Below are 12,211 nucleotides of genomic sequence, written 5' to 3'. Positions count from 1 at the left end.
TTAATAAAACTTTAATATCCATATTTCGGATCTGGGGAGGGCGGTCATCGGAGATTTTTTTTCTCCAGAGGCGTCAGGAGTTCTGGTGGCAGTGGAGTTGTTATGCTTCCTCTTTGAACACGAATTCGTTGAATTTACCCAACAGGACTTTGAGAGAAAGATACTCACCACGTTTTCTGAGCATCCCTGTTACACTTTTGTATGGTCTATACCAAACTGACACGATCCCAGCAGCATCTCTGAATTCGAACGACCTCTAATGCCATGCCGATTTCAGTAGGTTTCCAAACTCTGGATAAGTATTATAGAACTGGTCGCATCAGCGTTTTGTATGTGATTTCTTTTACGGGTGTACCGCATTTTCCCACAACACTTCCAGCAAATCGAAGTCCTCCATTCACTTTAATTATTACGAATGTTACATGTTTGTCCCATTTCATATTGCTTCTTAGTGTCACTTAAAAATATTTAAATGATGTGACACTCTCTTGATGTTAAGCACAAATTCTGTAATTGGGTGCTACTGGTTCTTTTCTCTTTGTTCTGGGAATTCCCTTACATTAATTCGAATTCATAAAGACCTGCAATCATTGTTACAACTGGAAATTCCAGCCTCATACATATTATTCCTTGTCAGTTATTGCTACTAACAATGTGAACCTGACGCCCCAAGTGGTCGATACTAATTGTGATCGTTCTGTACAGAAATCTTCCAGTTGTGGCTCCTGTGTAGCCCAGTCAACGAAGACCACAAAATGTCGTTTGTGGGAAAAAAAATCGTATAGTTGCAAATTTTAGACTGTGGAATGGAGCGGTGTCACGAGAAAAATACTTAAAATCCTGGCCGATGGGGTGCGAGCGTTGGGGGGGAGTGGGGGGGGGGGATTAAATGTCACCTTGTAATGTATTTCCTGTTTCTTGAAGAACTATAAAACTGCGGCGTATAGCGAAAATGTTCCCCAGTACAATATTAAACTACATTAAATTCACTACAAGGAAGGTGCTAATAATTTTTTTTTTCTCAGGGACTAATAGTTTCCGCATTGCAGGGGGTGGTAACGTCACAGATTATTAAAAAAATTGATGTATATTGTCAAATACGATTAAGTCTGCTTCCGTAGCCCAGTGGTCAATGTAATGGATCCTCATGCAGGGGGATCAGGGTTCGAGTCCAGTACTGCCGGGGATTTTTCCTTGTGGGAGGACTGGAATGGGGTGCACTTAGCCCGGTGATGCCAGCTGAGGAGTAACTTATTCATAGCTCATGTGATATTACTTGGTTAGGCCTAGTTACTCGTCAGTTTTGCCACTGCACTTCCACGGAACGTATTACTCAACCAGTATTGTACAGTTGCTAGGGCATGTCCCTTATCTATCAAGATGCTGCTAAGCGAGAGGTCCTGTCCCGTGGTTTTTAACATGCTGGCGCCCATATTGTACTCAACGGCTCGATTCCAAACTGAGCCAGTAGGCGATCGCTAAATTCCCCTGCACAAGCCAGGTCTTTTCCCATTTTTACAAAAGAATAATATTTTATCACTTTGAAGTCGACACAAATGCCTCTTTTTAGTCGGACTCCTTATCTTTCTTCTGTTCTTCACTTTCTTATTGAACCAGATCGCTCACTGTGCTAATTAGTTATAATTTTAGGATTCACAATTTCATGCCGTGGTTGGATGCCACAGTTACTCAGTCCATTTGAAAATATCTCTTCTCTTGAGATGTAGTGCAGGTGGAGGGGGGAGATGAATGCATCAGCCCATTCAGCACCAGCTTTTTCGAGGACAATGCCTCTGTAACGAGCTGGCTTAGGGTCGGTCAGAAATTGCTCCTACCAGGCTGATGCCATAGGTGCCGAGATCCCATTACTTTCTACCAGCTTCCGAAAATGGTTCCTGATGTTCCTGGCTGAGGCTGGTAATAGCAATGGTCCTAATTAGAGATGAAGGAACCATTTCTGAACTGATTCAAAGAGCTAGATCCTTTCACAGAGTGAGTGAGTGGTCTCAATAGAAAAGAACGGCAGCTCTTTGGATCCAAAAATCCTCTCTAGTAACAGTGTGCAGAATGAAGACTCTAGGACAGGCTGCTACAACAATGCCCTACCTGGCATGCCAAATAAGTCACTATGACATAGACTATACTGCAAAAAATGTGCTGTACATAATGCATTATGTATCTGTTTGTATACCTTACTGCTCTGAACAGCTTTTGTCAGCTATGAAAAAAATAGAAAGCAAGGAGGGGTCACTCCGTTAGAATACTGTACTAACACAGAAAACATTTTCTCTCCTTTATTTCTGCTTTTGGTTTGGAAAGACAGATTGCAAGGAGCTGCCATGTTGGCCGATTTGACACTTCACGCAAGAGAATGCTCTGTGAAACAGATGCTCTTGACTCCCCTATCACTCCTGACTCAGCGTGGAGCGGACCACAGGTGACTCACAAGTCACTGTGCTTGTGGCTCAGTTACTGATTTGGCTCCCTCCAGCCACTCACTGCCCCCAACATTATGTGGAGTGTATCACAAGGCAACTCGGGAGTCACTCAGCTCTTTGCATTCTTGGCTCACTCAGTGGTTTGGCTCACAACACTTTTGGTTCACATATTGATTCAGCTCCCAGTTCGACTTGAATCTTCAACACGCCGTTCTCCATTCCAGTTCACCTCAACATGGGTATTGTTCATTATAACAATAATGATATGTATATTATGTTATTAAATTTTACACATATATATTAGTGGGTTTATAGATTAAAAACAGTCTGTGCATATATTTGTTCTCATTTTATATTTATACAGTTTAAAAAGTGCACCTTCATAGTAAGTATTTGAATTTTTCCATATGATGTATTTTTCAAAGCCGTAGGATGTAAGTCAATCATATCACCTTCGCAAAGAAGTTTCAAGCGGTAAAGGGTGTCACTTTACCAACTTGGATAAAAACTGGAAATTGCCATTACTACCGGGAACAGTCTTCTGTTACTTTGGATACTCATCAAACCTGAAGACATGTCTAAATTCATGGATCCAACAGTACCTCTGGAATGGTGTGGTTCAGGAAGTCCATTAAGATCACCCAATTATTCTTCTCCAGAAATTCGAGAAATTGTTTCTCACGATTTATCCTCACTGATAAATGAAGCTCTCAATCCAGGAAATCAAAGCGAGTCTCGATTTGTTTCCAGCCTGTCACTGTCATTTCGTTCCCAAATCCTAAATTTAGTTTCCTTTGTGACACCTTCACTCTCAACCAGTTTCCGTTAGCAACAACATACAAGTAAATCTATCAAAGCTATAAAACCGATCACATTAAATAAAACTATTAATTTCTAGTATCAAGGGGCAATATCTTCTATAAACTTTTTAAACGACGTCATATTCGCTTTTAGCTGCAAATGGTTTTTATTTCACTTTTCCAATTTCTCAATATCTGCCGTCTTCAAATATCTACAATGCATAATACAAAGCAATGAGAGAAAAATAAGAGACATCAACAGTATGTACAGCCAACTTTTGAAGTTTGTTAGCATTCGTACACTTACAAGATTTGAAGCTGTGTTATAGAAATAGGTTAAAAACAACATTATCACAGAACTGTGTTATTTTTGATGGTGAAATACCCATCGGTTGTTATTAATCACATTAGTAAATTCCTTAATGATGCCCAATGGCCCGTGGACAACTGTAAATAATATTATTTTGTGTACAATCACGGCACATTTTGTACATGATACGTTCTAGAGGGCATCCAGGCTGAAGAAAGACACAGTGCAGACAATATTTCAAACTGAGTAACGGCTTTGACGACCAAATATAATTTCTAGTTCAAAGATACTATAATAATAACAGACAATACCTCAACCATGATGAAGTCAGCTGCCATGCTTTTTAACCATCCAAGTGTTCCACGTTTTGCACAATCTTTACATAGCACTGTCAACACGCAATAAAAATGTCAATAAAGAAAAATGTTGATGAGGTCAGAAGAGCAATTATGTTTTTCGATGCGACCCTCTCTAGCTTTAAGAAAACTTTCTGAAATACAACGAAATTAAAAGAAAGAACAGTCATCAACCAATTACCGCTATAAAGGATGGGAATTGTTCAATTTGGAAAGTCTTCGGTGTTACCGCAAGTCAGCTCCGAGGAAGTCGCGACCTGGGGCCTGCAGCGATTGTCAAACTAGACATACACTACTGGCCACTAAAATTGCAACACCAAGAAGAAATGCAGATGATAAACGGGTATTCATTGGACAAATATATTATACTAGAGCTGACATGTGATTACGTTTTCATGCAATTTGGGTGCATAGATCCTGAGAAATCAGTCCCCAGAACAACCACCTCTAGCCGTAATAACGGCCTTGATACGCCTGCGCATCGAGTCAAACAGAGCTTGGATGGCGTCTACAGGTACAGCTGCCCATGCAGCTTCAACACGATACCACAGTTCAAGAGTAGTGACTGGCGTATTGTGACGAGCCAGTTGCTCGGCCACCATTGACCAGACGTTTTCAGTTGGTGAGAGATCTGGAGAATGTGCTGGCCAGGGCAGCAGTCGAACATTTTCTGTATCCAGAAAAGTCTTTTCAGGACCTCCAAAATGTGGTCGTGCATTATCCTACTGAAATGTTGGGTTTCACAGGGATCGAATGAAGTGTAGAGCCACGGGTCGTAACACATCTGAAATTTAACGTCCACTGTTCAGAGTGCCGTCAATGCGAACAAGAGGTGACCGAGACGTGTAACCAATGGCACCCCATAGCCTCACGCCGGGTGATACGCCAGTATGGTGATGACGAATACGCGCTTCCAATGTGCGTTCACCGCGATGTCGCCAAACACGGATGCGACCATCATGATGGTGTAAACAGAACCTGGATTCATCCAAAAAAATGACGTTTTGCCATTCGTGCACCCAGGTTCGTCGTTGAGCACACTATCGCAGGCGCTCCTGTCTGTGATGCAGCGTCAAGGGTAACCACAGCCATGGCCTCCGAGCTGATAGTCTATGCTGCTGCAAACGTCATCGAACGTCATCGAACTGTTCGTGCAGATGGTTGTTGTATTGCAAACGTCCCCATCTATTGACTCAGGGATGGAGACGTAACTGCACGATCCGTTACAGCCATGCGGATAAGATGCCTGTCATCTCGACTGCTAGTGGTACGAGGCCGTTGGGATCCAGCACGGCGATCCGTATTACCCTCCTGAACCCATCGATTGCATGTTCTGCTAACAGTCATTGGATCTCGACCAACGCGAGCAGCAATGTCGCGATACGATAAACCGCAATCGCGATAGGCTACAATCCGACCTTTATCAAAGACAGAAACGTGATGGTACGCATTTCTCCTCCTTACACGAGGCATCACAACAACGTTTCACCAGGCAACGTCGGTCAACTGCTGTCTGTGTATGAGAAATCAGTTGGAAACTTTCCTCATGGCAGCACTTTGTGGGTGTCGCCACCAGCGCCAACCTTGTGTGAATGCTCTGAAAAGCTGATAATTTGCATATCACAGCATCTTCTTCCTGTCGGTTAAATTTCGCGTCTGTAGCACGTCATCTTCGTGGTGTAGCAATTTTAATGGCCAGTAGCGTATATTGTTACGTTGATTGCAAATGACAACTGTACACAACTTCAAGAAGTAGGAACTTAATTTCAGTTATATTCACTTATCATATCACGTTCTGTTTTAATAAAATTATGAAAAAGTAGGAAGAATGAGTAATTTTTACAATTTCCCAAATCCTCATTCAGTATTTTGTAGTGATATTTTTTATTTTTACTGAACAACAAATGCAGGATTTTTTGGAAATCATAAAACTGCAAGGGACGTAACAGGAAATCATTAGATCTCTTTTTATTTTCATTCACGAAAGATTAAAATAAGGTTAAAATGCAGGTACAGTGGCCTTGGATTAAAAAGAGAAGGTGCATTTCTTTTATTTATTTTAACAAGTGCGTGGTGAGTCGTGAAAAAGAGCTAGTTCAGTGGATAAGTGTTTCTGATGTAATCCATGAAAAACACACATGCCACGTTCGCCATGCCATTTCTGGCGGCTGCTTGCCTTATGCAGTAATTACTCGGTAGCATAGCGACTGGTATGTGCACCTTCCATGGACATCCATACACAACTGAAATATCACATACAATGCATTGGTCAGTTCTTTGGAAGGATCTGCCAGCTACCCACATTTGTGCGTTGACAATAAAATTCAGTTACTTGCAAATATTCTGTTCGTTGGTGCTGTCTGATCACGGTTACAATGTTACCAACATAGCAAAATACACTGACGGAAAAAGTACAACACCAAATATAATTAATGCAGAGTAATGAAATTTGGGGAATACTTTTATTTACGTAACACATGTAACTGATTAACATTGTGAGATCATGTGTTAATGTAAGCGCGAGTTGTTGTTGTTGTTGTGGTCTTCAGTCCTGAGACTGGTTTGATGCAGCTCTCCATGCTACTCTATCCTGTGCAAGCTTCTTCATCTCCCAGTACCTACTGCAACCTACATCCTTCTGAATCTGCTTAGTGTATTGATCTCTTGGTCTCCCTCTACGATTTTTACCCTCCACGCTGCCCTCCAATGCTAAATTTGTGATCCCTTGATGCCTCAAAACATGTCCTACCAACCGATCCCTTCATCTAGTCAAGTTGTGCCACAAACTTCTCTTCTCCCCAATCCTATTCAATACCTCCTCATTAGTTACGTGATCTACCCACCTTATCTTCAGCATTCTTCTGTAGCACCACATTTCAAAAGCTTCTATTCTCTTCTTGTCCAAACTGGTTATCGTCCATGTTTCACTTCCATACTAGGCTACACTTCATACAAATACTTTCAGAAACGACTTCCTGACACTTAAATCTATACTCGATGTTAACAAATTTCTCTTCTTCAGAGACGATTTCCTTGCCATTGCCAGTCTACATTTTATATCCTCTCTACTTCGACCATCATCAGTTATTTTACTCCCTAAATAGCAAAACTCCTTTATTACTTTAAGTGTCTCATTTCCTAATCTAATCCCCTCAGCATCACCCGATTTAATTTGACTACATTCCATTATCCTCGTTTTGCTTTTGTTGATGTTCATCTTATATCCTCCTTTCAAGACACTGTCCATTCCGTTCAACTGCTCTTCCAAGTCCTTTGCTATCTCTGACAGAATTACAGTGTCATCGGCGAACCTCAAAGTTTTTACTTCTTCTCCATGAATTTTAATACCTACTCCGAATTTTTCTTTTGTTTCCTTTACTGCTTGCTCAATATACAGATTGAAGAACATCGGGGAGAGGCTACAACCCCGTCTTACTCCTTTCCCAACCACTGCTTCCCTTTCATGCCCCTCGACTCTTATAACTGCCATCTGGTTTCTGTACAAATTGTAAATAGCCTTTCGCTCCCTGTATTTTACCCCTGCCACCTTCAGAATTTGAAAGAGAGTATTCCAGTTAACGTTGTCAAAAGCTTTCTCTAAGTCTACAAATGCTAGAAACGTAGGTTTGCCTTTTCTTAATCTTTCTTCTAAGATAAGTCGTAAGGTTAGTACTGCCTCACGTGTTCCAACATTTCTACGGAATCCAAACTGATCTTCCCCGAGGTCCGCTTCTACCAGTTTTTCCATTCGTCTGTAAAGAATTCGCGTTAGTATTTTGCAGCTGTGACTTATTAAACTGATAGTTCGGTAATTTTCACATCTGTCAACACCTGCTTTCTTTGGGATTGGAATTATTATATTCTTCTTGAAGTCAGTGGGATTTCGCCTGTCTCATACATATTGCTCACCAGATGGTAGAGTTTTGTCATGACTGGCTCTCCCAAGGCCATCAGTAGTTCTAATGGAATGTTGTCTACTCCCGGGGCCTTGTTTCGACTCAGGTCTTTCAGTGCTCTATCAAACTCTTCACGCAGTATCTTATCTCCCATTTCATCTTCATCTACATCCTCTTCCATTTCCATAACATTGTCCTCAAGTACATCGCCCTTGTATAAACCCTCTATATACTCCTTCCACCTTTCTGCGCGAGATAAGCCACAGCAAATGTGAAATGCTGGTACATTAATAACCGCGTAACCGCCAGGATTTTGAATGCAAGCAAGCCAACGTGCATGCATTGTGTTGTATAGGTGACAGATGTCAGTTTGTGGGAAGGAGTTCCATGCCTGTTGCACTTGTTCGATCAACAGTGGGACGGTTAAGGCTTTTTGTGGTTGACGCTGTAGTTGTGGTCCGATGATGTCCCATATGTGCTGGATCGGAGAACATTTGGTGATCGAGCAGGCCAAGGCAACGTGTCGACAGTCTGTAACGCATGTTGGGCTACAAGAGCGGTATGCGGGCGAGCGTTATCCTGTTGGAAACACCCCATGGAATGCTGTTCATGAGTGAGAAAACGACAGATCGAATCATCAGACTGATGTAGAAATTAACAGTCAAGGTGAGTGGAGTAACCACGAGAGTGTTCTTGCTGTCATACGAAATCGCACCCCAGACCCTAACTCCAGGTGTAGGTTCAGTGTAACTAGCACGCAGATATGTTGGTTGCAGGCTCTCAGCTGGCCTTCTTCTAATCAACCGCAGCCATCACGGCCACCGAGGCAGAACCTGCTTTCATCAGAAAAGGCAACAGACCTCCACCCTACCCTCCCCTCGAGCTCTCGCTTGACGCCACTAAAGTCGAAAACGACGGCGGTTTGAGGCCAGTGGAATGCAAGTTACAGGGCGAGCTACCAGCAGTCATGTACAGTGGCTACATTCCTGCCAAGTCTTGCTGCAATATTGCAGAAGGAACATCCAGTTCCTCAAAGCCTTATTACACGACCTCGTTTAAGCTCAGTGAGATGTCACCTTAAAGGTATTTCTGACTAACATTCACTTAGCACGTCCAGTCCAAAAGGTAGCTAACGCACACGACCGTTACAGCGTGTATTGAAAGCAGCCCTTATTTGCATCCTCATAGTGGCTAGTAGCGACCCTCTTCCGCGGCGCGAAATTTCAATAGACATCATCTTTCAGATGTAGAAACACGCCTACCAACTTTCGTCTATGTTGTACAACTTCTTCTTGGTATTGCGATCTTTTTCCCCGTCAGTGTAGTCTAAACAAAATGCCCCTGTTTTAGCAAACTAAACACAGTATGTTCATGCTCAGTACGTGTTTCCTGCTCTGTCCATAGCAACACAGAGAGCACGATCACGTTCAGTACGCACTAGCTGTGCTCCATGCAAATACGTTTGCATCTACATCTGCTCTCCGTAAGCCACTGTATGGTGTCATATCATTTTTCTCAGTCGCTATTCTACTCGTACAGGCGAATAACCAGCCCAAAAGTGAATGTGTGAATTCCTAAGGGACCAAAATGCTGAGGTCATCGGTCCCTAGTCTTACACGCTACTTAAACTAACCTATGCTAAGAACAACACACACACAGCCATGCCCGAGGAAGGACTCGAATGTCCTGCGGGAGGGGCCGCGCAGTCCGTGACAGGACGCCTCAAACCGCGCTGCCACTCCACGCGGCTAATGGCCAGCGGGAAAACGCTGTCAGTACTTTTTTATTTATTTCTTTGTTTTATGGTCATAAGTAATTCCTGTGTCAACTCCCATTTCAGTGTATCATTTACACCCTACCTCCTCCAATTATAGTATTCGTTGGCTGTATTCTAATCTCTGTCTTCACCTACAACTGTTACCTTCTATAGCTCTCTCTAGTACCACCAAAACTACTCCCTATCACCCTGGCACATCTCCGTATCAATATCTTCCACTTGCTCCTATCTTCTCCGATTCTGCAGACAACCTTCTCTTTTCTTATTGCTGTGTCCTTCATAAGACACGGAGAACAGCCATACCTACAAGACCACCGACCTACATATGACTCAGTGTGTTAAGGCTAGCCTCCATAGATGGCGCACAGGGCAGGGCCTATTTTGTGCTTGCGACGTACGTCATACAAACAGTACCTAGGCCTACGAGGAAGACAGACCGCGGAGTGTACGTCACGAAGGTAGGCCGAACTCGCTCGCTCGCTCGACTCAGCAGACAAGCTGCATTTGTACGCCTATTAACTCGTAACTGCGTGGTTATGTACAAACGAGAATTCCATCTTCTACTGAAATATACTATTATGGAATCTTACTGTTATTAGTCCTACAAGAATAGGAAGTCCATTTGTCACGGCTCTACTGCGGTACAATAAAATTAAAACCATGCCAAAATGATTATTACTTACACAAGGCACGACAGCTTGTATAAAATGAGGACTGATACCCAGACGAGACTAAATGCTATAGACAATAGTGCCTTGATTATTATATTAGAGACATATTGAAGAAAGTAGGGTGTTTCTTTAGTTATTTTGCAAAATGAGCTCTAGAAAGTTTCTGAACGAGGCTTTTTTTCAATGCGCAACATTTATGTCGAGAAACGATCTTAAATTTTGTTGTACGACTAGTAATCAGCAAGACTTCATAATAGCAGATTCCAGTAGAAGATGCAATTCTCCTTAGTACGTGCACACCCAGTTCGGAGTTAATAGGTCTACAAACGCATTTTGTCTGCTGAGTTAAGCGAGCCAGCAAGCTCTGGCCTAACTTCGTGACGTACGCACCGAGGTCTGTCTTTCTCTTGGGTCTCGAATAGTGCCCAAGTCGACATCAATCCGCCGTACGCTGTTATAAGCCGACTCACGGCTTCACTAGGGAAACATGCGACTGTTACTTTCCCCCTGATCGACCACTTATGCCATGTTGACCGACAATAGGAAACTGTGGATACTGCAGCCGTGACGCCGCTACCCGATCCGATGACAACAAATTATTAATTAGAAGAGGTTTTACATTATTGTAATATAATAGTACTCACACTATTGTAAACCTAGTACCATTTATGCACATGACCGTCCCAGAGGTGAAACGGACCCGCCTTTGTGCCCACTCTCCTCTGAAAGTGTTAAATAAATTGTTAATTTTCCCTTACCTTACACCCTAGAAGCATAGACCGCCGTCAGCGTTAAGCCATCAGCAGGAGAAAAAAAAGGAACAAAATTGGAATAAAGTTGTGAGGGCGGATCTTGGGTCATGCTTGTGCAGCTCAGTTGCGAAAAAAAAGTCTGTAGAGCACTTGTCCGCCAAAGACAACGTTCTTGATTCGGGTCCTGGCCTGGCACACAGTTTTGATGTACGAGGACGTTTCAAAACACCGCACACTCCACGGCAGAGTGAAAATTCATTTTGGCTTCCTCACTTTTGCTGAAGGTAACAATGTCGTCAGCAAATCCTTTGACCAACACCCTTTGTCCCTCAATTTTCACGCTGGTTTTGAAATTTATTTTCAGCACTATTTCTTCGACGTACAGGCTGAACATCTGGAGAGGAAGGCTGCATCCCTGTCTTACACCCTTTGTAACCCAAACATTTCTTTCTTGGTCTTCCATTCTTATTGTTGATACTTGTAAATATTGTATGTTATCCATCTAACCCTATAAGTAACAGACATGTTTCTGATATTTTCAAACATCTTGCACCATTGTACGTTATCGAACGGTTTTTCTAGGTCGACATATCCTATGAAACTCTCTTAAATATTGTGAAGTCTTGCCTCTGTCGTCAAGCACAAAGTCAGAACTGCTCTATGGTGCCTTTACATTTCCTAAATCCAAACCGATCGTCATCTAACACATCAATTTTATTTTCCATTCTTGTGTATATTATTGTTGTATAAGCCCGAATTTTTCTAATTTCAGTGTCGTGATTAGTACACGAGTATTAGACATATTGGAGGAAGTAGGCTGTTTCTTGAGTTATATTGCAAAATGGGAGCTAAAAAGTTGTGAATGAGCTTTTTCCAATGCACAACATTTGTCTTGTTACGTCTGTAATTTGCCGAGCTCTGACTAGTCAAAACTGTGACTAATCGCGCAGCTTTCCCTAAATCTTTAAAATCCTTTTCGTTGACCCAGCTTGGTAAGGGCCCCAGGCCGACGGGCAGCACTCAAGGACTAGTCGAACAGGGATTTTGTGAGCGACAGGTTTCCTGCGCGAAATATACTTCATTGAGATTCTTACAACAAATCTGAGTCGGGTATCTGCGTCATCATGGTTAAATTTATGTTGTTCCAACATAGATTGCTTCCGACATAACTTCCGAATGGACAGGGTTATGGTCTTGTTGGGTTCGTAAAC

The 12,211-nt window shown here is 42.4% G+C and overlaps 1 protein-coding gene across 1 annotated transcript in view; it reads right to left on the bottom strand.

Moving 5' to 3' along the window:
- LOC126473552 (tubulin polymerization-promoting protein homolog) overlaps positions 1–12,211 on the bottom strand; it is a 125,360-nt gene that overhangs the window by 34,693 nt on the left and 78,456 nt on the right. The gene's annotated exons all lie outside the window — the stretch shown is intronic.

Source organism: Schistocerca serialis, chromosome 4 (assembly GCF_023864345.2).
Source record: "Schistocerca serialis cubense isolate TAMUIC-IGC-003099 chromosome 4, iqSchSeri2.2, whole genome shotgun sequence".
Classification (NCBI taxonomy): Eukaryota; Metazoa; Arthropoda; class Insecta; order Orthoptera; family Acrididae; genus Schistocerca; species Schistocerca serialis.
The sequence above is the reverse complement of the archived record's forward strand: the minus strand, read 5'-3'. Positions and strand labels throughout refer to the sequence as shown.